The sequence below is a fragment of the Procambarus clarkii genome, unplaced genomic scaffold (assembly GCF_040958095.1).
Source record: "Procambarus clarkii isolate CNS0578487 unplaced genomic scaffold, FALCON_Pclarkii_2.0 HiC_scaffold_675, whole genome shotgun sequence".
NCBI lineage: Eukaryota > Metazoa > Arthropoda > Malacostraca > Decapoda > Cambaridae > Procambarus > Procambarus clarkii.
In genome coordinates this window covers 52,075-79,223 of record NW_027189708.1, presented here as the reverse complement: position 1 = coordinate 79,223, position 27,149 = coordinate 52,075, and the positions used below count along the sequence as shown (strand labels likewise).

Here is a 27,149-nt window from a genome sequence, read left to right as displayed (position 1 = left end):
GCCGGCACGGTACAGAAGCTGCAACCTGGCAACTCGTCCACCAATCACGACGGTTGGTTTTACGGCTCCGAAACCTGGATCCCATATCTTCTCTAAAATAGAAGCATTTGTTCATGTTCTTTGTAAAAGTATCATAAAGCAGGACAGATGAGACAAATATCATAAAAACTGAAGAGCAGATGAGCACACACATGTTTGTATTACAAAAGAAAATCCACAAATTCATTAGAAATTGGCAGGGCAGGCTGAGGAAGTAGGTAGATGTAAAATGTCTGTAAATGGCGAAAGAACATAAACCCAAGACTGAATAAACGATGTTAAATATCCATGCCAAGGAGACAAAAATATGTTAGGATACAATTACCATTAAGACACCACAAGCAGGTCCGTATCCTGCCGCGATGACTTAAAAAGAGTTGGTTATTAGCCACAATGTGTAGGCAGTCTCATGCCAACGGCCATACCACGTTGAGAACACCGCTTCTCGTCCGATCAGCGAAGTTAAGCAACGTTGGGTTTGGTTAGTACTTGGATGGGTGACCGCCTGGGAACACCAAATGCTGTTGGCAATAATGTTTTTTGTTTTGTTTTGTTTTGTTTCGTTTGTTTTTGTTTGAATGGCTGGCTCCACGGGAAATTCACGGAGTTGTGTGGAATAAGGCCTGGTAAAATGAATTAATATGTATGTCATGTTTAAAACAAACTCGCTTAATATAGATATTGTGTGAGGCTTTATACAAAAACAAACAACCAAAACAAAACATGTTGTATATATATATATATATATAGCTTAATCCGGGTTTGAACTCGCAACTCCAAGAATACGCATCACTTATATACACTTTACCACTGGACCACTGCTGCAGGACACTAGCTTGATGCTGAGGTATCAATTTAATGACGTAAATGCCATTTCCACAAATAAATGATAATTAAAAAGTATTTGTATGTACAAATCTTTTCTGTTTAAAAGGCTACAATATCAGTTACTGATATAATTTGTGTTAATGTTTCTATACCCACAAGAAGGCATATTTTTGCTTATATGTAAAGGGTACGGAGAAGGAATCCACAGACCATCATTCCCCTCCCCTTCCCTCCCCCCCCCCCCCCCCCCCCCCCAACCCCAACTCCCACCTACTACCACCACCACCACCACCACCACCACCAATCACCACCAATCACCACCAATCACCACCACCAATCACCACCACCACATCTAACCGAAAACCCCCTAACACATCAACCCTCCCCCCAATCAACAGGCGAAATAATAACCCTCAAATGCCTGCCTGCCTGCCTGCCTGCAAGCCAATACTAACGGTCTTCTCAGAAAGAAAATCTCTTTGTATCTGTATTACTTGATGAAATGTATGATTCTAATAATGAAAATAAATTTTGATGTCGGTTGTATGAGCATAATGACCAATATGCACATGATATGAATGAATTAAATAGTGTAGTTTTAAGTAATTAGGTTGTAGACACATTAAGCGGATATGATATTTGACGCGTCCAGAACTGGTGATTTTTGGTTTAGTTTTAAATGCACCACCACCACCACCACCACCACCACCATTGCTTCCCCAGAGCCTAATTAAGGACCGGTAAAAGGAGTCAATATGTATGTCATCTATAAAACCAAAGAATGAATAAAAAAACACACACAAACCTACATAATAGTATTAGGAAGATTGTATGGCAAAAAAAAAAAGTATTATTCCCATTGGGTCGTTTGAACTCGCGACTTCCAAAACACCAGCCACACACCTTACAACCCAGCCACCATAGAGTTGGTATAATTGTGCAACTTTAGTTATAAAAGTAAAGTTTTCTCACATTGTATTGATAACTTAAAGGATTTTTTTTTTTTTTTGCATGTACAAATCTTATTGTCTGTTCTATGAAAAGGCTTGATGTAAATTATGTATTTTTTGAATGATTGAATTGTAGGCACATTAAGCGGATTCGATATTTGATATATCCAGAAAAGGCGATTTATGTTCAGTTTTAAAATGCATCACCGTTAACGCTAAAGGACTGGTAAAATGACTCGATGTTTGTCATTTTTAAAATAAACACTAAAACAAGGCCCTTAACATATATAATGTTTGAATATAAATTGAATGCATATAAATACAAAGTGGGAGTGGCTGGCTGGCTGGCTGGCTGGCTGGCTGGCTGGCTGGCTGGCTGGCTGGCTGGCTGGCTGGCTGGCTGGCTGCCTGGCTGCCTGCCTGCCTGCCTGCCTGCCTGCCTGCCTGCCTGCCTGCCTGCCTGCCTGCCTGGCTGCCTGCCTGCCTGCCTGCCTGCCTGCCTGCCTGCCTGCCTGCCTGCCTGCCTGCCTGCCTGCCTGCCTGCCTGTCTGGCTGCCTGGCTGCCTGGCTGCCTGCCTGCCTGCCTGCCTGCCTGCCTTGCCTTGCCTTGCCTTGCCTTGCCTTGCCTTGCCTTGCCTTGCCTTGCCTTGCCTTGCCTTGCCTTGCCCTGCCCTGCCTTGGCTGCAGCTGGCTGGCTGGCTGGCTGGCTGGCTGGCCGTAAATCAACTCTTAACAACACCACACCACACCACACCATCACTCATCACCCATCACCCACCACCGGCCCCAGTCTCCCAGCCTCTCTTATATACCCGAGCAGGCCCTTTAAATTATTTGAATTGTTGCACTTCGGCCAATGGCAGGCACGATCGCTGCTGCTCAAACATATTCTGGTTCACAAGTATTAATATATATATATATATATATATATATATATATATATATATATATATATATATATATATATATATATATATATATATATATTCATGAAACACATTAAAACCTTGATCATTTATTCATTCATTACGTCTAGTGAAGAATTGCTTTTGTTCATTTGTATGATTAAAAATGGATAGAATATGAATTCCTCGCTTAAAGTAAAATATAAAATATATATTGGATTTATATGATTGGTTAATATTCCAAGTGATGCTGAATATCCCCTATAATTTTGTTTTGTTTGTTTGTTATGTACACATTCCAAATGAAATCAATATAAATGTTATTATTAATGTTTGAAAGTTGATTGTCTACTTGAATCTCTCTATTAAAGTGTGTGTGGCTCCGGATGGAGCCTGGTTATGGTATTTGTCGCGGTGGGTGGCAGAAGTGCTTACTTCTTCTCTGTCTTCTTTGGCAAAAGAACTGCCTGAATGTTTGGAAGAACACCTCCCTGTGCAATGGTTACGCCAGACAGAAGTTTGTTGAGTTCTTCGTCGTTGCGGATGGCCAACTGCAAGTGACGTGGGATGATACGGGTCTTCTTGTTGTCACGTGCGGCGTTACCGGCGAGCTCCGAGAACTTCGGCAGCGAGGTATTCCATGACGGCTGCCAGGTAGACAGGAGCGCCAGCACCGACGCGTTCGGCGTAGTTGCCCTTACGCAGCAGACGGTGAATTCTGCCCACGGGGAACTGAAGTCCGGCCCTGCTGGAGCGAGACTTTGACTTGCCCTTCACTTTGCCTCCCTTGCCGCGTCCTGACATTGCTGCTGCTGTTGTGGGTTTGTGGTGTTTTAATGCCGGCCCGCAGATCGAGCTTCGTGTTATATACCCCGCTCAGGATCAAGGGAGTCCGCCACTGACCAATCAGCGCGCTCCGCCACGCGACCCGCTCTGAGCTGAGTCGCGAGCGGGATATAAAAGGAAAGCTCGACTCGCGCAAAAGTTCATTATTGTATCGCAACGCCAGCCAGCACGAGCATCATCATGCCACCCAAGGCATCTGGAAAGGCTGCCAAGAAGGCCGGAAAGGCCCAGAAGGCCATTGCCAAGGGCGATAAGAAAAAGAAGCGCAGGAGGAAGGAGAGCTACAGCATCTACATCTACAAAGTGCTGAAGCAGGTCCACCCCGACACTGGTATCTCTTCCAAAGCCATGTCGATCATGAACTCGTTCGTGAACGACATCTTCGAGCGCATCGCCGCCGAGGCTTCTCGCCTGGCCCACTACAACAAGCGTTCCACCATTACCAGTCGGGAGATCCAGACGGCTGTAAGGCTCCTGTTGCCCGGAGAACTGGCCAAGCACGCCGTCTCTGAGGGCACTAAGGCCGTCACCAAGTACACCTCCTCCAAGTAAACGGCTTACTTACTGCCCTGTGGTGGTGGCTTGGCCTCAAACCAACAAACTCGGCTCCATTGGAGCCACACTTTAATTTCTAAAGAGATTGTGAGTGTTAGACACCAATACTATTATAACAAAAACCTCTGTCACTGAAAGCAAATAGCTATAAAATGAGAATATTTATGAAACTGTCTGTGTGTGTTTCTCTCTCTCAGTCTCTGTCTGTCTGTCTGTCTGTCTGTCTGTCTGTCTGTCTGTCTGTCTGTCTGTCTTGTCTGTCTGTCTGTCTGTCTGTCTGTCTGTCTGTGTCTCTCTCTCTCTCTCTCTCTCTCTCTCTCTCTCTCTCTCTCTCTCTCTCTCTCTCTCTCTCTCTCTCTCTCTCTCTCTCTCTCTCTCTCTCTCTCTCAACACATATAAGCACTCGGTATCTTTTTTCTAGAGATTAGAGATTCATTGTTATGTTCCACATTAGGATTACTATGCAGGCCACCCTCTTAGGTTTGAAAATGTCAAGAAAACGGTTAATTTAAAATGTCATCTCCTAACTTAACAGATTAAGCCAGAGGACCGAAAACAGAATAAAACAGGACTGGACAGTATGTCACTTATACAAGCTGCTTTTATTTCTAGTACAGTATGACAATTTTTATTTTGGGGGGGTGGGGGGGGTGGGTGATCCTTGACAGTGCATAAGAGCGAAAAGCGACGGCGTTTTGTTTGTAAGAGAACAGGTTGTACTACAAATGACTTGATTTATTGATATCACGTGTATGTATGACACCTAAATTAGTGTATTTGTTTATTTATTTATTTATTTATTTATTATATGTGTAGATGAAGGTTAATTCATATGACTGATGCTAGGAATGTCTGAAATCTCCTTAGAAGGATATTTTGGCCCTGAGAAGGGCCGAGTTTGGTGTATACTAGGGTGGTCGATTTAGCTTATGCACGCTCTCCACGGATACGGCGAGCAAGCTGAATGTCCTTTGGCATGATGGTGACACGCTTGGCGTGGATGGCACAGAGGTTAGTGTCCTCGAAGAGACCGACCAGGTAAGCCTCGGATGCCTCCTGTAAAGCCATGACGGCAGACGACTGGAAGCGAAGATCGGTCTTGAAGTCCTGGGCAATCTCGCGCACCAGACGCTGGAAGGGAAGTTTCCTGATGAGCAACTCGGTGCTCTTCTGGTAACGACGGATCTCACGCAGGGCGACCGTTCCGGGCCTGTAACGGTGAGGCTTCTTCACACCCCCTGTGGCAGGAGCAGACTTGCGTGCTGCCTTGGTGGCCAGCTGCTTACGAGGAGCCTTGCCTCCCGTGGACTTGCGAGCAGTCTGCTTGGTGCGAGCCATGGTGAACAACTGTGGTTTGTGATGGCCGGCGCCGAAAAATTTTTGCTTATATACGCCGTCTCGAGGCGCTTGCTCGAGCGCCATTGGCTGCTCGACTCGCCTACGTCACCCCGTTGCCCCTCCCCTCCTTCCTCTGGCTGCAGCCAACAGGCGGCTCACCTCAATCACTATTATCGCTGATTTTGCTCTATTTTTTGGATTTGTGCAAAAGTCATTTCACAGGGACGTGAAACAGACGAGTAGGCAACTGCAGTTTTGAAAGCGTTGTGAGAAAGCCGTGTCTATTCGACCACAAGCGTAAAGTAAGGGCAGGCAGGAGTTGCAATGCTACTAGTACGTCCGCTTGATGGGATATAGTCGGGAAATCGTGCGGGCATTCGTCAATTCGATTCACACAACTACAACACCATGACTGGACGCGGCAAGGGAGGCAAGGGACTCGGAAAGGGTGGCGCCAAGCGTCATCGTAAGGTGCTACGTGACAACATCCAGGGCATCACCAAGCCCGCTATTCGTCGCTTAGCTCGTCGTGGCGGCGTCAAGCGTATTTCGGGTCTCATCTACGAAGAGACCCGTGGCGTCCTGAAGGTGTTCCTCGAGAACGTCATCCGTGATGCTGTAACCTACACGGAACACGCCAAGAGGAAGACCGTCACTGCCATGGACGTGGTGTACGCTCTGAAGCGCCAGGGTCGTACCCTCTACGGATTCGGCGGATAAGAGCTTGGCTAATCCATCGATTCCACCCACCACCACCTCAAAACGGGACCTAATTAGGTCCCTATACTTTTTTACTGAAGGGCTTAATAGACGATAACATAAATTGTTTTGATATCAGCTAGCACATTGGGTCTTATGAAATCTATTTTTTATCCTCGCATGCTTAAAGGGACTCTGATTGGGGGGGGGGGGGGGGGAAGGTTTGTTACGTTATATACTAGCAGAGCAGGATCATTGGTGGGGGGGGGGGGGGGTGTGAGGGGGAGAGAGAGAGAGAGAGATCTTTCCCAACTCTTCCTTTTTACATGAGTGAGCTACCCGTTTTATTCATTTTATCCTTCTCAGAGCTGTTTTGATAGTATCCAAATGATGGTAAATGAAAAGGGAGGACACGAATATCTACCCAGAATTCAGGACTGGCAATCGATATGCATGTTTGAGTGAGAATCTTTTTCTCTCTCAACTTAGGTATACGTTTATGTCGTACCTAAAAGCGAGAACCACACTATTGGGACAAGTATGCAAGGCCCAATTTTCCTAACAAGCACAGTTAATTTTGTTATTTTCGAACATTTCTTTCCAAATTGGTTTATCCAATTAACAGTATTATATTAAGATCATGAATTGCTGGGTTAGGTTAGGTTAGCTTAGCTTAGGTTAGGTTAGGTTAGCTTAGCTTAGCTTGGGTTAGCTTAGGTTAGGTTAGGTTAGCTTAGCTTGGGTTAGCATAGGTTAGGTTAGGTTTGATTACATTTCTATGTTAGATTTAACTCAAATTCAAAACAATTGCCAGTCATTCGGCTTGTTAGTCAACTTGCCTCTAATAGGGGCAATTTGTCTAACAAGACTATTTAGTTTTGTGTGTATATATATATATATATATATATATATATATATATATATATATATATATATATATATATATATATATATATATATATATATATATATATATATTATTATTATTATAGCTTCAAGACTCTGAACCAATATAGAAGCATCAAGAGGAAGTGCTTGTGTTATGGGCCAATAGGCCTTCTGCAGTTACTTCCATTCTTATGTTTTTATTCCCATTGGTTCGTGTTTTATCTTGTGTAAATGTCAATCACCTTACCCAAAACTTTGGTACCATATCACCTCACCCATGTATATATATATATATATATATATATATATATATATATATATATATATATATATATATATATATATATGTATATTATATATATATATATAATATAGATGTATATTATATATATATATATATATATATATATATATATATATATATATATATATATATATAATATAGATGTATATTATATATATATATATATATATATATATATATATATATATATATATATATATATATATATATATATATATATATATAATATACAGAGTAAATCTACCCCAAAAGTAATGATTTATTTGTCTACAAAACTAAACTCTTTTTTGGAATCATATGAGGCCCCTCCACTGAGGGGGGAGGCCTGGATGTTTATTGTCATGTGTATTCATGCTGCTTGCATGTCGTCGTTTATTTTGCCTTTGTTGTTTTTTTGACAGCTTTCTTTGCCTTGGGTGGTTTGGGAGATTTTGAAGCTCTCTTTATTTTGGGCTTTTTGTTCCCAACAACAAGCTGCTGCTGCTGCTGCTGCTTCTTTTTCAAGGCTGTAGGTGGTTTGTTGCTTGTGGCGGCTTTCTTGGGAGTTACCACGGCCTTCTTTGCTGCTGTAGATGGTTTCTTGGTTGTGGTGGCTTTCTTGGGAGTTAGAACGGCCCTCTTCTCTGCTACGGCCAGCTTGAATGATCCACTAGCTCCACTTCCCTTGGTCTGAACAAGAATGCCGTCAGCCACTGCTTTCTTGAGAAATCTTCGGATGTAAATGGCGATCTTGGCAGCCTCGACTTTGTTGTTGGCAACAACGTACTTCTTGATTGCTTGTAGAGACGAGCCCTTACGGTCTTTGAGTGCTGCGACCGCGGCTAGAACCATTTGACTAGTTTTCGGGTGAGCAACCTGGACGCGAGGTTTCCTGGTGGTGGCCACCACAGCAGCAGCAGCAGCCGCAGCCTTCTTGGTAGGCTTTGCTTCTACCATGATGATGATGAACCAACCAAGGTGATGAGAGACGCTCAGACAGTCACGGGGGAATGATGCTGCCGCCGCTTGAGCCGAACCTATTTATGTGCCGGCACGGTACAGAAGCTGCAACCTGGCAACTCGTCCACCAATCACGACGGTTGGTTTTACGGCTCCGAAACCTGGATCCCATATCTTCTCTAAAATAGAAGCATTTGTTCATGTTCTTTGTAAAAGTATCATAAAGCAGGACAGATGAGACAAATATCATAAAAACTGAAGAGCAGATGAGCACACACATGTTTGTATTACAAAAGAAAATCCACAAATTCATTAGAAATTGGCAGGGCAGGCTGAGGAAGTAGGTAGATGTAAAATGTCTGTAAATGGCGAAAGAACATAAACCCAAGACTGAATAAACGATGTTAAATATCCATGCCAAGGAGACAAAAATATGTTAGGATACAATTACCATTAAGACACCACAAGCAGGTCCGTATCCTGCCGCGATGACTTAAAAGAGTTGGTTATTAGCCACAATGTGTAGGCAGTCTCATGCCAACGGCCATACCACGTTGAGAACACCGCTTCTCGTCCGATCAGCGAAGTTAAGCAACGTTGGGTTTGGTTAGTACTTGGATGGGTGACCGCCTGGGAACACCAAATGCTGTTGGCAATAATGTTTTTTGTTTTGTTTTGTTTTGTTTCGTTTGTTTTTGTTTGAATGGCTGGCTCCACGGGAAATTCACGGAGTTGTGTGGAATAAGGCCTGGTAAAATGAATTAATATGTATGTCATGTTTAAAACAAACTCGCTTAATATAGATATTGTGTGAGGCTTTATACAAAAACAAACAACCAAAACAAAACATGTTGTATATATATATATATATATAGCTTAATCCGGGTTTGAACTCGCAACTCCAAGAATACGCATCACTTATATACACTTTACCACTGGACCACTGCTGCAGGACACTAGCTTGATGCTGAGGTATCAATTTAATGACGTAAATGCCATTTCCACAAATAAATGATAATTAAAAAGTATTTGTATGTACAAATCTTTTCTGTTTAAAAGGCTACAATATCAGTTACTGATATAATTTGTGTTAATGTTTCTATACCCACAAGAAGGCATATTTTTGCTTATATGTAAAGGGTACGGAGAAGGAATCCACAGACCATCATTCCCCTCCCCTTCCCTCCCCCCCCCCCCCCCCCCCCCACCCCCAACTCCCACCTACTACCACCACCACCACCACCACCACCACCAATCACCACCAATCACCACCAATCACCACCACCAATCACCACCACCACATCTAACCGAAAACCCCCTAACACATCAACCCTCCCCCCAATCAACAGGCGAAATAATAACCCTCAAATGCCTGCCTGCCTGCCTGCCTGCAAGCCAATACTAACGGTCTTCTCAGAAAGAAAATCTCTTTGTATCTGTATTACTTGATGAAATGTATGATTCTAATAATGAAAATAAATTTTGATGTCGGTTGTATGAGCATAATGACCAATATGCACATGATATGAATGAATTAAATAGTGTAGTTTTAAGTAATTAGGTTGTAGACACATTAAGCGGATATGATATTTGACGCGTCCAGAACTGGTGATTTTTGGTTTAGTTTTAAATGCACCACCACCACCACCACCACCACCACCATTGCTTCCCCAGAGCCTAATTAAGGACCGGTAAAAGGAGTCAATATGTATGTCATCTATAAAACCAAAGAATGAATAAAAAAACACACACAAACCTACATAATAGTATTAGGAAGATTGTATGGCAAAAAAAAAAAGTATTATTCCCATTGGGTCGTTTGAACTCGCGACTTCCAAAACACCAGCCACACACCTTACAACCCAGCCACCATAGAGTTGGTATAATTGTGCAACTTTAGTTATAAAAGTAAAGTTTTCTCACATTGTATTGATAACTTAAAGGATTTTTTTTTTTTTTGCATGTACAAATCTTATTGTCTGTTCTATGAAAAGGCTTGATGTAAATTATGTATTTTTTGAATGATTGAATTGTAGGCACATTAAGCGGATTCGATATTTGATATATCCAGAAAAGGCGATTTATGTTCAGTTTTAAAATGCATCACCGTTAACGCTAAAGGACTGGTAAAATGACTCGATGTTTGTCATTTTTAAAATAAACACTAAAACAAGGCCCTTAACATATATAATGTTTGAATATAAATTGAATGCATATAAATACAAAGTGGGAGTGGCTGGCTGGCTGGCTGGCTGGCTGGCTGGCTGGCTGGCTGGCTGGCTGGCTGGCTGGCTGGCTGGCTGGCTGGCTGGCTGGCTGCCTGCCTGCCTGCCTGCCTGCCTGCCTGCCTGCCTGCCTGCCTGCCTGCCTGCTGCCTGCCTGCCTGCCTGCCTGCCTGCCTGCCTGCCTGCCTGCCTGCCTGCCTGCCTGCCTGCCTGCCTGCCTGCCTGCCTGTCTGGCTGCCTGGCTGCCTGGCTGCCTGCCTGCCTGCCTGCCTGCCTTGCCTTGCCTTGCCTTGCCTTGCCTTGCCTTGCCTTGCCTTGCCTTGCCTTGCCTTGCCCTGCCCTGCCTTGGCTGCAGCTGGCTGGCTGGCTGGCTGGCTGGCTGGCCGTAAATCAACTCTTAACAACACCACACCACACCACACCACACCATCACTCATCACCCATCACCCACCACCGGCCCCAGTCTCCCAGCCTCTCTTATATACCCGAGCAGGCCCTTTAAATTATTTGAATTGTTGCACTTCGGCCAATGGCAGGCACGATCGCTGCTGCTCAAACATATTCTGGTTCACAAGTATTAATATATATATATATATATATATATATATATATATATATATATATATATATATATATATATATATATATATATATATATATATATATATATTCATGAAACACATTAAAACCTTGATCATTTATTCATTCATTACGTCTAGTGAAGAATTGCTTTTGTTCATTTGTATGATTAAAAATGGATAGAATATGAATTCCTCGCTTAAAGTAAAATATAAAATATATATTGGATTTATATGATTGGTTAATATTCCAAGTGATGCTGAATATCCCCTATAATTTTGTTTTGTTTGTTTGTTATGTACACATTCCAAATGAAATCAATATAAATGTTATTATTAATGTTTGAAAGTTGATTGTCTACTTGAATCTCTCTATTAAAGTGTGTGTGGCTCCGGATGGAGCCTGGTTATGGTATTTGTCGCGGTGGGTGGCAGAAGTGCTTACTTCTTCTCTGTCTTCTTTGGCAAAAGAACTGCCTGAATGTTTGGAAGAACACCTCCCTGTGCAATGGTTACGCCAGACAGAAGTTTGTTGAGTTCTTCGTCGTTGCGGATGGCCAACTGCAAGTGACGTGGGATGATACGGGTCTTCTTGTTGTCACGTGCGGCGTTACCGGCGAGCTCGAGAACTTCGGCAGCGAGGTATTCCATGACGGCTGCCAGGTAGACAGGAGCGCCAGCACCGACGCGTTCGGCGTAGTTGCCCTTACGCAGCAGACGGTGAATTCTGCCCACGGGGAACTGAAGTCCGGCCCTGCTGGAGCGAGACTTTGACTTGCCCTTCACTTTGCCTCCCTTGCCGCGTCCTGACATTGCTGCTGCTGTTGTGGGTTTGTGGTGTTTTAATGCCGGCCCGCAGATCGAGCTTCGTGTTATATACCCCGCTCAGGATCAAGGGAGTCCGCCACTGACCAATCAGCGCGCTCCGCCACGCGACCCGCTCTGAGCTGAGTCGCGAGCGGGATATAAAAGGAAAGCTCGACTCGCGCAAAAGTTCATTATTGTATCGCAACGCCAGCCAGCACGAGCATCATCATGCCACCCAAGGCATCTGGAAAGGCTGCCAAGAAGGCCGGAAAGGCCCAGAAGGCCATTGCCAAGGGCGATAAGAAAAAGAAGCGCAGGAGGAAGGAGAGCTACAGCATCTACATCTACAAAGTGCTGAAGCAGGTCCACCCCGACACTGGTATCTCTTCCAAAGCCATGTCGATCATGAACTCGTTCGTGAACGACATCTTCGAGCGCATCGCCGCCGAGGCTTCTCGCCTGGCCCACTACAACAAGCGTTCCACCATTACCAGTCGGGAGATCCAGACGGCTGTAAGGCTCCTGTTGCCCGGAGAACTGGCCAAGCACGCCGTCTCTGAGGGCACTAAGGCCGTCACCAAGTACACCTCCTCCAAGTAAACGGCTTACTTACTGCCCTGTGGTGGTGGCTTGGCCTCAAACCAACAAACTCGGCTCCATTGGAGCCACACTTTAATTTCTAAAGAGATTGTGAGTGTTAGACACCAATACTATTATAACAAAAACCTCTGTCACTGAAAGCAAATAGCTATAAAATGAGAATATTTATGAAACTGTCTGTGTGTGTTTCTCTCTCTCAGTCTCTGTCTGTCTGTCTGTCTGTCTGTCTGTCTGTCTGTCTGTCTGTCTGTCTGTCTTGTCTGTCTGTCTGTCTGTCTGTCTGTCTGTCTGTCTGTGTCTCTCTCTCTCTCTCTCTCTCTCTCTCTCTCTCTCTCTCTCTCTCTCTCTCTCTCTCTCTCTCTCTCTCTCTCTCTCTCTCTCTCTCTCAACACATATAAGCACTCGGTATCTTTTTTCTAGAGATTAGAGATTCATTGTTATGTTCCACATTAGGATTACTATGCAGGCCACCCTCTTAGGTTTGAAAATGTCAAGAAAACGGTTAATTTAAAATGTCATCTCCTAACTTAACAGATTAAGCCAGAGGACCGAAAACAGAATAAAACAGGACTGGACAGTATGTCACTTATACAAGCTGCTTTTATTTCTAGTACAGTATGACAATTTTTATTTTGGGGGGGTGGGGGGGGTGGGTGATCCTTGACAGTGCATAAGAGCGAAAAGCGACGGCGTTTTGTTTGTAAGAGAACAGGTTGTACTACAAATGACTTGATTTATTGATATCACGTGTATGTATGACACCTAAATTAGTGTATTTGTTTATTTATTTATTTATTTATTTATTATATGTGTAGATGAAGGTTAATTCATATGACTGATGCTAGGAATGTCTGAAATCTCCTTAGAAGGATATTTTGGCCCTGAGAAGGGCCGAGTTTGGTGTATACTAGGGTGGTCGATTTAGCTTATGCACGCTCTCCACGGATACGGCGAGCAAGCTGAATGTCCTTTGGCATGATGGTGACACGCTTGGCGTGGATGGCACAGAGGTTAGTGTCCTCGAAGAGACCGACCAGGTAAGCCTCGGATGCCTCCTGTAAAGCCATGACGGCAGACGACTGGAAGCGAAGATCGGTCTTGAAGTCCTGGGCAATCTCGCGCACCAGACGCTGGAAGGGAAGTTTCCTGATGAGCAACTCGGTGCTCTTCTGGTAACGACGGATCTCACGCAGGGCGACCGTTCCGGGCCTGTAACGGTGAGGCTTCTTCACACCCCCTGTGGCAGGAGCAGACTTGCGTGCTGCCTTGGTGGCCAGCTGCTTACGAGGAGCCTTGCCTCCCGTGGACTTGCGAGCAGTCTGCTTGGTGCGAGCCATGGTGAACAACTGTGGTTTGTGATGGCCGGATTAACGGATTAAAAAGTCCATAGAGCTGGCAAGCAGGGGATGGAAGAACGGGGCGAGGTTGCAGAAATCTTGAGCAAGGATCTGGAGATGAGGTGAAGAGGGGAGATGAAAGATCGGTGGCCCAACCACCGTGGATTTGAGCTTGATCAGATGAAAGTAGAATTGAGTGGGGTGTCATTTGCAATACACACAGAGGCCGGGAACGCAAGCAGCTGGCAGTGGAGGTTTGATGTCAGATGATGTTAAGTCAGTTCGTTAGGAGTCTTCTTTCTTGTTGATTTCACCAAACTTTGATCGTTGTTCTTTTTTTTGGGCTTGTCGGTCTTGGTGGTCACGGTTCGTGTTGATGCTTGAAGGTGATCTTTCCTTGGGGGTGATGGTGTACCGACAGATACGTCCTCATCCGATTCATCAGATGAGTGAGGAGCAGGGGTGTTGACACGCTGGGGTAGATTTCTTGAAGGTTGGGTTCTTGAGGGTTGATGTCTTGAAGGTAGAGTTCTCGGAGGGTGTGTAACAGCGGTAGGTACTGCAGCAGAAGGTGCTGCATAGTCGGTACCCTCTATAGGGTCACACCAAGGGTCGATAGCAGCGAAATTCGCCACTGAGACGGGTGAAGGGACAGCAGCAGCTGGAGAAGCGTGTGGAGCAGGAGCTGACAGTATGTCAGAAAGCGTGGCTGCGTTCACAGTGATGTCATGGTTGGTAACGGGAACTGATGCAGAAGTGGGGGTCACATGAGGCAGAGTCTTGTGAGCTGTAGGTACCCGAACAGGATCTGAGGGCTGCATTGCAGTGGCGGAATCGTCGTCGTCGGATGTAGAGTCAGCATCCTCCTCTACAGGGTCAGTTGTTGGAGATGAACGCGGAGCGTTGAAAACTTCCTCAGGAACAATGAAGGTAGGGAGACCGTTCGCCTTGTACAGAATTTTCAGAAGCCTCACGAATTCTCGGGGGTTATTGCCAGCAGTAATTCTGGCTGTTGATATCAGAGCTTTTACTGTGCTCTGCCCAATTAGCTTTGTCTTTGGTTGGGCCGGTGGCGATGGCTGGCTCGACGAATCGCTGGTTGGCGTTTGGGAGCTGGCTCCCCATTGGCTGGTAGTAGCAGTGGGACGTCCTCCCGGGAGCTCCGGGAAGATGGCGGCTTGGGCGTTGAAACCTGAAGTAGAGGTGGTCGCTGATTGGCTTGTTGCTTCAGAGGTACTGGCTCCGGTTGAAGATGTGGATTTCTCCATGTTTTTAATAGCGTTTTGTCTGTGAGGACAATGTATGGAGATTGCTGGATGATCGCCTTTGCACAGCAAGCAGCATAGTGTTTCAGACTTGCAGATGGAGTAATGGTGGTCAGCTGAGCAGAGGCTACACTTCTGAATCCGCTGGGTACATTTGCTGGTGGAGTGGGTGTACTCGTAGCATCGGAGGCACTGGTTGACGATGTGAAAACGTTCCATCTTCACACGGAAAGGCGGAATGTGAATTCCAAAGCTGTAAACTCCATTTCTGGTAGCCATAGTAGCCGAAGCTACCGTCTCGAAGGTCAGCTTCAGGGAGCGACTTGAATTGAAGAATTGAGCTTGGTGAAGCCGTAGGTCCGGGTTTGATGCCTTGAAGTCGTGCATGAACGCACTATCATCAGCGTCATCTTGTTCCACGATCCATTGACTGAGATCGTGAATAACGACAGAGTGTTCAGCCAGGTACTGGCGTGGGAAGTTGAGACGAAGGTGTTGGTTGGAGAAGTTAGCGCTGTAAGACAGAAGTTTGTCGACTTCCTCCTCACTATAAAAGAAGAAAAGGATGTCCGTGCCTTCCTGCTTGATGTCGTTGGGTGTTACTCCTGCAACGTCTTTAAAGAGCTTCAGGAGAGATGTCTTGGAGAATGGTTGTTCGTTGAGGGGCGTACCCCTGATCTTGAAGCGTTTGTGACGCATGATGAGCTTCCTGGAGGCCGATGGATCTCTCTCAAAGACTACACGTCACTGAAGATGGCCTCCCGTCTCTACCCGGCATAAAATACCAAGTTAGGAGTGGGGTCTGACCATCTAGAGAGACGCAAGTCTGCTGCCAATTGTTTATCCACCCTGCAGTACTGGGTGCGAGAGAGAAGAGCTGGAGCAACGCGAGCACGTCCGACCGCGACGGTTGCTAGCTGCTGAGTCCGTGATCTGTGATGGCCGGCGCCGAAAAATTTTTGCTTATATACGCCGTCTCGAGGCGCTTGCTCGAGCGCCATTGGCTGCTCGACTCGCCTACGTCACCCCGTTGCCCCTCCCCTCCTTCCTCTGGCTGCAGCCAACAGGCGGCTCACCTCAATCACTATTATCGCTGATTTTGCTCTATTTTTTGGATTTGTGCAAAAGTCATTTCACAGGGACGTGAAACAGACGAGTAGGCAACTGCAGTTTTGAAAGCGTTGTGAGAAAGCCGTGTCTATTCGACCACAAGCGTAAAGTAAGGGCAGGCAGGAGTTGCAATGCTACTAGTACGTCCGCTTGATGGGATATAGTCGGGAAATCGTGCGGGCATTCGTCAATTCGATTCACACAACTACAACACCATGACTGGACGCGGCAAGGGAGGCAAGGGACTCGGAAAGGGTGGCGCCAAGCGTCATCGTAAGGTGCTACGTGACAACATCCAGGGCATCACCAAGCCCGCTATTCGTCGCTTAGCTCGTCGTGGCGGCGTCAAGCGTATTTCGGGTCTCATCTACGAAGAGACCCGTGGCGTCCTGAAGGTGTTCCTCGAGAACGTCATCCGTGATGCTGTAACCTACACGGAACACGCCAAGAGGAAGACCGTCACTGCCATGGACGTGGTGTACGCTCTGAAGCGCCAGGGTCGTACCCTCTACGGATTCGGCGGATAAGAGCTTGGCTAATCCATCGATTCCACCCACCACCACCTCAAAACGGGACCTAATTAGGTCCCTATACTTTTTTACTGAAGGGCTTAATAGACGATAACATAAATTGTTTTGATATCAGCTAGCACATTGGGTCTTATGAAATCTATTTTTTATCCTCGCATGCTTAAAGGGACTCTGATTGGGGGGGGGGGGGGGGGGGAAGGTTTGTTACGTTATATACTAGCAGAGCAGGATCATTGGTGGGGGGGGGGGGGGGTGTGAGGGGGAGAGAGAGAGAGAGAGATCTTTCCCAACTCTTCCTTTTTACATGAGTGAGCTACCCGTTTTATTCATTTTATCCTTCTCAGAGCTGTTTTGATAGTATCCAAATGATGGTAAATGAAAAGGGAGGACACGAATATCTACCCAGAATTCAGGACTGGCAATCGATATGCATGTTTGAGTGAGAATCTTTTTCTCTCTCAACTTAGGTATACGTTTATGTCGTACCTAAAAGCGAGAACCACACTATTGGGACAAGTATGCAAGGCCCAATTTTCCTAACAAGCACAGTTAATTTTGTTATTTTCGAACATTTCTTTCCAAATTGGTTTATCCAATTAACAGTATTATATTAAGATCATGAATTGCTGGGTTAGGTTAGGTTAGCTTAGCTTAGGTTAGGTTAGGTTAGCTTAGCTTAGCTTGGGTTAGCTTAGGTTAGGTTAGGTTAGCTTAGCTTGGGTTAGCATAGGTTAGGTTAGGTTTGATTACATTTCTATGTTAGATTTAACTCAAATTCAAAACAATTGCCAGTCATTCGGCTTGTTAGTCAACTTGCCTCTAATAGGGGCAATTTGTCTAACAAGACTATTTAGTTTTGTGTGTATATATATATATATATATATATATATATATATATATATATATATATATATATATATATATATATATATATATATATATATATATATATATATTATTATTATTATAGCTTCAAGACTCTGAACCAATATAGAAGCATCAAGAGGAAGTGCTTGTGTTATGGGCCAATAGGCCTTCTGCAGTTACTTCCATTCTTATGTTTTTATTCCCATTGGTTCGTGTTTTATCTTGTGTAAATGTCAATCACCTTACCCAAAACTTTGGTACCATATCACCTCACCCATGTATATATATATATATATATATATATATATATATATATATATATATATATATATATATATGTATATTATATATATATATATAATATAGATGTATATTATATATATATATATATATATATATATATATATATATATATATATATATATATATATATATATAATATAGATGTATATTATATATATATATATATATATATATATATATATATATATATATATATATATATATATATATATATATATATATATAATATACAGAGTAAATCTACCCCAAAAGTAATGATTTATTTGTCTACAAAACTAAACTCTTTTTTGGAATCATATGAGGCCCCTCCACTGAGGGGGGAGGCCTGGATGTTTATTGTCATGTGTATTCATGCTGCTTGCATGTCGTCGTTTATTTTGCCTTTGTTGTTTTTTTGACAGCTTTCTTTGCCTTGGGTGGTTTGGGAGATTTTGAAGCTCTCTTTATTTTGGGCTTTTTGTTCCCAACAACAAGCTGCTGCTGCTGCTGCTGCTTCTTTTTCAAGGCTGTAGGTGGTTTGTTGCTTGTGGCGGCTTTCTTGGGAGTTACCACGGCCTTCTTTGCTGCTGTAGATGGTTTCTTGGTTGTGGTGGCTTTCTTGGGAGTTAGAACGGCCCTCTTCTCTGCTACGGCCAGCTTGAATGATCCACTAGCTCCACTTCCCTTGGTCTGAACAAGAATGCCGTCAGCCACTGCTTTCTTGAGAAATCTTCGGATGTAAATGGCGATCTTGGCAGCCTCGACTTTGTTGTTGGCAACAACGTACTTCTTGATTGCTTGTAGAGACGAGCCCTTACGGTCTTTGAGTGCTGCGACCGCGGCTAGAACCATTTGACTAGTTTTCGGGTGAGCAACCTGGACGCGAGGTTTCCTGGTGGTGGCCACCACAGCAGCAGCAGCCGCAGCCTTCTTGGTAGGCTTTGCTTCTACCATGATGATGATGAACCAACCAAGGTGATGAGAGACGCTCAGACAGTCACGGGGGAATGATGCTGCCGCCGCTTGAGCCGAACCTATTTATGTGCCGGCACGGTACAGAAGCTGCAACCTGGCAACTCGTCCACCAATCACGACGGTTGGTTTTACGGCTCCGAAACCTGGATCCCATATCTTCTCTAAAATAGAAGCATTTGTTCATGTTCTTTGTAAAAGTATCATAAAGCAGGACAGATGAGACAAATATCATAAAAACTGAAGAGCAGATGAGCACACACATGTTTGTATTACAAAAGAAAATCCACAAATTCATTAGAAATTGGCAGGGCAGGCTGAGGAAGTAGGTAGATGTAAAATGTCTGTAAATGGCGAAAGAACATAAACCCAAGACTGAATAAACGATGTTAAATATCCATGCCAAGGAGACAAAAATATGTTAGGATACAATTACCATTAAGACACCACAAGCAGGTCCGTATCCTGCCGCGATGACTTAAAAGAGTTGGTTATTAGCCACAATGTGTAGGCAGTCTCATGCCAACGGCCATACCACGTTGAGAACACCGCTTCTCGTCCGATCAGCGAAGTTAAGCAACGTTGGGTTTGGTTAGTACTTGGATGGGTGACCGCCTGGGAACACCAAATGCTGTTGGCAATAATGTTTTTTGTTTTGTTTTGTTTTGTTTCGTTTGTTTTTGTTTGAATGGCTGGCTCCACGGGAAATTCACGGAGTTGTGTGGAATAAGGCCTGGTAAAATGAATTAATATGTATGTCATGTTTAAAACAAACTCGCTTAATATAGATATTGTGTGAGGCTTTATACAAAAACAAACAACCAAAACAAAACATGTTGTATATATATATATATATATAGCTTAATCCGGGTTTGAACTCGCAACTCCAAGAATACGCATCACTTATATACACTTTACCACTGGACCACTGCTGCAGGACACTAGCTTGATGCTGAGGTATCAATTTAATGACGTAAATGCCATTTCCACAAATAAATGATAATTAAAAAGTATTTGTATGTACAAATCTTTTCTGTTTAAAAGGCTACAATATCAGTTACTGATATAATTTGTGTTAATGTTTCTATACCCACAAGAAGGCATATTTTTGCTTATATGTAAAGGGTACGGAGAAGGAATCCACAGACCATCATTCCCCTCCCCTTCCCTCCCCCCCCCCCCCCCCCCACCCCCAACTCCCACCTACTACCACCACCACCACCACCACCACCACCAATCACCACCAATCACCACCAATCACCACCACCAATCACCACCACCACATCTAACCGAAAACCCCCTAACACATCAACCCTCCCCCCAATCAACAGGCGAAATAATAACCCTCAAATGCCTGCCTGCCTGCCTGCCTGCAAGCCAATACTAACGGTCTTCTCAGAAAGAAAATCTCTTTGTATCTGTATTACTTGATGAAATGTATGATTCTAATAATGAAAATAAATTTTGATGTCGGTTGTATGAGCATAATGACCAATATGCACATGATATGAATGAATTAAATAGTGTAGTTTTAAGTAATTAGGTTGTAGACACATTAAGCGGATATGATATTTGACGCGTCCAGAACTGGTGATTTTTGGTTTAGTTTTAAATGCACCACCACCACCACCACCACCACCACCATTGCTTCCCCAGAGCCTAATTAAGGACCGGTAAAAGGAGTCAATATGTATGTCATCTATAAAACCAAAGAATGAATAAAAAAACACACACAAACCTACATAATAGTATTAGGAAGATTGTATGGCAAAAAAAAAAAAGTATTATTCCCATTGGGTCGTTTGAACTCGCGACTTCCAAAACACCAGCCACACACCTTACAACCCAGCCACCATAGAGTTGGTATAATTGTGCAACTTTAGTTATAAAAGTAAAGTTTTCTCACATTGTATTGATAACTTAAAGGATTTTTTTTTTTTTTTGCATGTACAAATCTTATTGTCTGTTCTATGAAAAGGCTTGATGTAAATTATGTATTTTTTGAATGATTGAATTGTAGGCACATTAAGCGGATTCGATATTTGATATATCCAGAAAAGGCGATTTATGTTCAGTTTTAAAATGCATCACCGTTAACGCTAAAGGACTGGTAAAATGACTCGATGTTTGTCATTTTTAAAATAAACACTAAAACAAGGCCCTTAACATATATAATGTTTGAATATAAATTGAATGCATATAAATACAAAGTGGGAGTGGCTGGCTGGCTGGCTGGCTGGCTGGCTGGCTGGCTGGCTGGCTGGCTGGCTGGCTGGCTGGCTGGCTGGCTGGCTGCCTGGCTGCCTGCCTGCCTGCCTGCCTGCCTGCCTGCCTGCCTGCCTGCCTGCCTGCCTGCCTGGCTGCCTGCCTGCCTGCCTGCCTGCCTGCCTGCCTGCCTGCCTGCCTGCCTGCCTGCCTGCCTGCCTGCCTGCCTGCCTGCCTGCCTGTCTGGCTGCCTGGCTGCCTGGCTGCCTGCCTGCCTGCCTGCCTGCCTTGCCTTGCCTTGCCTTGCCTTGCCTTGCCTTGCCTTGCCTTGCCTTGCCTTGCCTTGCCTTGCCTTGCCCTGCCCTGCCTTGGCTGCAGCTGGCTGGCTGGCTGGCTGGCTGGCTGGCCGTAAATCAACTCTTAACAACACCACACCACACCACACCATCACTCATCACCCATCACCCACCACCGGCCCCAGTCTCCCAGCCTCTCTTATATACCCGAGCAGGCCCTTTAAATTATTTGAATTGTTGCACTTCGGCCAATGGCAGGCACGATCGCTGCTGCTCAAACATATTCTGGTTCACAAGTATTAATATATATATATATATATATATATATATATATATATATATATATATATATATATATATATATATATATATATATATATATTCATGAAACACATTAAAACCTTGATCATTTATTCATTCATTACGTCTAGTGAAGAATTGCTTTTGTTCATTTGTATGATTAAAAATGGATAGAATATGAATTCCTCGCTTAAAGTAAAATATAAAATATATATTGGATTTATATGATTGGTTAATATTCCAAGTGATGCTGAATATCCCCTATAATTTTGTTTTGTTTGTTTGTTATGTACACATTCCAAATGAAATCAATATAAATGTTATTATTAATGTTTGAAAGTTGATTGTCTACTTGAATCTCTCTATTAAAGTGTGTGTGGCTCCGGATGGAGCCTGGTTATGGTATTTGTCGCGGTGGGTGGCAGAAGTGCTTACTTCTTCTCTGTCTTCTTTGGCAAAAGAACTGCCTGAATGTTTGGAAGAACACCTCCCTGTGCAATGGTTACGCCAGACAGAAGTTTGTTGAGTTCTTCGTCGTTGCGGATGGCCAACTGCAAGTGACGTGGGATGATACGGGTCTTCTTGTTGTCACGTGCGGCGTTACCGGCGAGCTCGAGAACTTCGGCAGCGAGGTATTCCATGACGGCTGCCAGGTAGACAGGAGCGCCAGCACCGACGCGTTCGGCGTAGTTGCCCTTACGCAGCAGACGGTGAATTCTGCCCACGGGGAACTGAAGTCCGGCCCTGCTGGAGCGAGACTTTGACTTGCCCTTCACTTTGCCTCCCTTGCCGCGTCCTGACATTGCTGCTGCTGTTGTGGGTTTGTGGTGTTTTAATGCCGGTGCCGGTTTGATGTCCATAGGGAATGGAAAGGATGGGGGAGGTAGAGGGATGGGGAGATGAAATTCAGGAAGAGGATGCGGGTGTAGAGAGAGAGGAGGTTTGAAAGTTCGGTGGCCTGTCCACCATGGGTTGACATTTTTGTATGTGTTGTTTGTTTGCGTATGTGTTATGTTGGGTTGTCAGTACATTGGCTGGGGGGGCTAGTGTTTGTGACCTTGTTGGTGTCCTAAAGCACTAGAGCCGATGGAGTTGGCTGAAGGAGGCTAATCTTAGAAACATCAGGGTAGTTACACTTCTGCCGCCACGACAAATGGTTTTTTGGTTTTATATTTTTTTGTAGGTGTTTTATTTATTTATATATATTTTTTTTTTTTTTTTTTTTTTTTTTTTTATTATTATTTTTTTTTTTTTTTTTTTTTTTTTTTTTTTTTTTTTTTTTTTTTATTTATTTATTTATTTATTTTTTTTTTTTTTTTTTCTTTCTTTCTTTATTCTTCATTTGGTGTAGATTGGGTCCGGGATGGGCCACTCATCTGGATCGTCTGGCAGACCGCTTAGTATCTGAGGGCTTGGGAAGGCCTCATCATGGATATGTCTGATCACTTTTTGTTGGAGAGTGATTCTTCTGGTTCTGTGTGGTGGTTCGTGGATCTCGTAGTCGCTGGTGGTGTTTTCTGCTACGAAGGGATCTTCTGGGTCTGGGACATACATGTTCATCATACGGTACAGCTGTCTTCTGGCCAGGTAGCTGAGCCTAACGTTCATTGGCTTCATGTTGAGCGTCTCATGGATCAGGTCAGTTCTTACCCTGTCCCTCAGAGTCAGGCCCTCAGCAAAGCGAAGTGCTTTGTTTTGTACTCGTTGAATCTTCAACATGTTGGATTTGTTGGTGAGGTTCAGGGGAACGTAGGGGTATTCCAAGCTAGGCCTTATGATCATTCTGTACAGGTGGAGCTTGATGTGGGATGGGGCTTGGTTGAAACGGAAGAGCCTCTCCAGTGAGCCCCGGGCCATCGCTGTCTTCTGGGATACGTACTGGGAGGAGTTGAGTAGCCTGTTGAAGTTGTAACCGAGCACTGTGTTGGAGTTTGAGATGGCTATGGGATCACCCCTGATTCTTATTCCCCCCTCATTTTCAATAGAGAAGGCCATACAGCCGACAGTGCTTAATTGGATCTTTTCTGGGTTAGTGGTGATCCTCCATTTCCTTTCCCAGTTAGCAGTCCTTGCTAGTTCTACGTTTGCCTTACGGGTTACAGTTGCATGCTTGGCCGCTTGGATGCTAGGGTTAGATGTTATTACGTGTGTTACGTCGTCCGCAAATTGTACGATAATGGTGTCCCTATACTCTGGTTGGGGTAGATCATTTACAAAGATGTTGAAGAGAACCGGGCTCAAGCATGATCCTTGGGGGACTCCAGCTGTTGGGGTGAAGGCTGCGGCCTCTTTTGCCTTGAAGCTGGGGGTAACTTGCCTATTCTTAAGGAAATTTCTGATCAGCCTGAGGAGGGTCCAGTTTTGCGCTGGTAAGTCTGCTAATTTGTACACAAGACCATCGTGCCACAGGCTGTCGAAGGCCTTGTGTACGTCCCTCGTTGCAATCAAAGCTACCTGTTTTTGCTTTCGAATTGAGCTTACGGCGTCGTAGATGATGTTAATTGCGTGCTGGGTTGATCTATGTGCTCGAAAGCCAAACTGCTTTTCTGTGAAGAGGTTGTTGTACTCCATGTAGTAGTTAAGACGGTTTGACATGATTTTTTCAAAGCACTTGCCTATCGTGTCTAAGAGGGAGATTGGTCGGTAGTTGCCAGGTTGGTGGGGGTCTTTCTTGGGTTTGGGAATGAATATCATCTTGGCTGACTTGAATGCTACAGGAATGTGACCCGATGCCAGCATAGCGTTGAATAGGTTGAGTATGGATTGCATAAGATTGCCTGGTAGAAGTTTGATCTGCAGCGCTTTGATCCCTGATGGTCCAGGGGCCTTATCTCTGGTGCTTTTGATGACTCCTCTCATCTCTAGCATAGTTATGGGTCTTGTTAGAGGGTGGTCGTCTTCTAGGGTTGTCAGGTCAATCAGAGGGGTGCTGTTAAGGGAGGCGGCATTTTCTGTTGTCCATTGGTTGACACGTTCAAAGTGAGTGTTGTTGAAGGCTCTGCTGTTTGAAGCTGTGAGTGTCTTTTTCCAGACTGCGCCCATGAGGTCAGCCTGATCCTGTGGGTCTTCTATTTTTTCTTGCTGCTCCTCTTCATCTTCGTCAAGGAATGTGTGTACAAGGTGGGTGAGGCTGGGGTTAACTGATCCCAGGAGCTGTCTGATCTTGCGCCAGAAAGTAGCCGGCTCCCTTTTGTACTGGTTGGCCTGTCTCACCAGGGTTCCCCAAATGTGGCTCTTGTGGGTCAGCGTAAGGTCTATGGTTTCCCTTCTGAGTGTTTGTAGGGTCAACGCTGGTGGCTGGCCAGTTTGGTAGTGGCTTTGGCAGGCTCGCTGGTACTCATTCATTTTGCCTCTGATTTCTCGGGTCGGCTTATATTGGTGGTAAGTCCTTGTGGTGGATATTTCACAAGTGGCCTCGGTTGCAAGCTGGATCCGGTTGTGGATGGTGTTTACTGCTTGGTCGATTGTTTGGGTTGGGAGGTTCTCGAACTCAATGATAGGGTCGTCAGCAAGGAAGGTGTCATATTCACGGGCACGTATGGTTCCCAGTCTGGGCCTGGGTGGTGCCACATATCTGAAGGGGGCTGCTTGGAGGGATGTGACCACAGGGATGTGGTCCGACCCCACGTTCTTGCCTGGGGTTACTCTGCAGTGGAACAGGTCACAATCTCTGTTGGTCAGCACTATGTCAGGGGTGCCCCTCTGGTTGCCCGCAAAGAACGTCTTAAAGTGGGGGCCTTGGAAGGAGAGGTCCCGGTTTTGCATTAGATTGAAGAGCTGCCTGCCCTTGAGGTCTGGCCTGGCAGGTGCGTTGAATAAGGCCTGATGGTGGGCATTCAGGTCTCCTGCGATGATAGTGGGGAGATTCCTGTCGAGCAGCTTGTTCAGAGGGATGGAGGGGAGGTAGGCCAGTCTAGGTGGTAGATATGCGGTGCAGATGATGAGGGGGCCGTGTGAAGTGGTGAGTTCTATTGCAAGAAAGTTGTCGTCTTCTACGAGGATGGGGCGGTAGGAGAGTCCTCTTCTTATTAGTATTGCCACCCCACTGAACCTACCCCTGTTGACTTCCCTGGTGGAATATCCCCAGATGGAGATGTGCTGGTCCTGTCTGGCCGCTGTTTCATTGAGTAAGATTACATCTGGGTTAAGTCTGGCTACTTCCAGAGTGAGAAGGTATCTGTTGTTGAAGAAGTGTCTGATGTTCGCCTGAAGGATTGTGATCCCCATTATTGACTATGAGACGGAAGTGTTTGTTTGGCTGTAGTGCCAATGTTGTTACATTCGGTTTGGTCGCTTCTGTTTGTGGAGGAGGGGGGTAAAGCTGTTGAGCCAGGTGTCTTGTTCCTGGTTCCGGTCGGGGATTGGTTGGGTTTGGGGTTTACCATACGTTGCTGTGCCATTGGGGGGTCCTCGGTGTCACTGCTGTTCATGATGTCGACATCCGTGGTGCTAGAGTCGCTCTCTGGTGAAGAGTTGTGGGGGTTGCTTGCCCTTGCTCCGTCCACAGGGGATGGGGTTCGGCTGTTCGGCCTAGGCCTCTTGGTACAGCGTTGTGTGGAATATATTGTTGTGGGGCTGCGATGTTTGAAGCGAAATTTCCTAGGGCGGATGGGGTTCCGTATGGCAAGGGAGTTTGTGAGAGCTTGGAGGGCGATCTGATGTGGGAGTGTTCCAGGAAGGGTGGACATAGGTGTTTCCCAGAATGTCGGGGTGGAGGGGCCGGGGTTGTTCAGGGAGTTTGGAGTCTCCTGGGCGTTGGTAGAGGCCTGGGGGCGAGGAGTACTAGGGTTGGGGTTGTTGGGTTGTGCTTGGGCCTGGCCGGCGGTTGTTGTGATGTTAGGAGTCAAGTAGGCAAGCGAGTCCTCGGACATATGGACAGGGGGTAGGCCATTGTCTTTCCTAAGTGAGTTCCAGAAACCTAGGAGCTTCACTGGGTTGTCTGGAAACTGTATTTGAGCAAATGTTAGAAGTTCGGCCCCTAAGCTGGGCTTGGGATCGGGGTTTGGTGCAAGAGAGTTAGGTGTTGGGGCCTGTTGTGTTTGATTCTGGGTTTGCTCTGGTATAACCGTGGGGTTATGGGGGTGTTGGGTGCTTTGGTGTCCCCCTTGGGCCCCCGACTGGGCCTGTTGCTGGTTAGGGATGCCCCAGGCATTTACTGGTGGAGGAGGGGCAGGGATGGTAATAGCTGCCTGTTGGCGGGCTGCTGTCTCCGTTTCATGCAATTGCTTGATTGCCTCTTGCCTGCGAGGACAAAGATGCGAGATTGCAATGTGTGGACCGTTGCATAGAGCACATTTGGGTGTTGGGTTTGTGCATTCCCGGTAGCTGTGTTCCCCTGTGCACCTGCTGCACTTGGGGGTTCCATTGTTACATGCATTGGAATAGTGGTCATACTGAAAGCATTTGAAGCATTGCTTGAGCTTGTAAAACCTCTGTGGGTTGATTTTGTCAGGTTCAGCCATGATGCCAAATGCAGAAAGGCCT

General features: G+C 45.1%; 3 non-coding genes across 3 annotated transcripts; all 3 read left to right on the top strand.

Annotated features, from left to right (window-relative positions):
* The first annotated feature begins 450 nt into the window (after positions 1 to 450).
* LOC138361740 (5S ribosomal RNA) lies at positions 451 to 569 on the top strand. Its single transcript, XR_011227149.1, has one exon. It is a non-coding gene; the product is annotated as a 5S ribosomal RNA (ribosomal RNA).
* Positions 570 to 8,827: 8,258 nt separating this feature from the next.
* Positions 8,828 to 8,946, top strand: LOC138361739 (5S ribosomal RNA). Its single transcript, XR_011227148.1, has one exon. It is a non-coding gene; the product is annotated as a 5S ribosomal RNA (ribosomal RNA).
* Positions 8,947 to 19,385: 10,439 nt separating this feature from the next.
* On the top strand, positions 19,386 to 19,504 carry LOC138361738 (5S ribosomal RNA). Its single transcript, XR_011227147.1, has one exon. It is a non-coding gene; the product is annotated as a 5S ribosomal RNA (ribosomal RNA).
* The last annotated feature ends 7,645 nt before the right edge of the window (positions 19,505 to 27,149 follow it).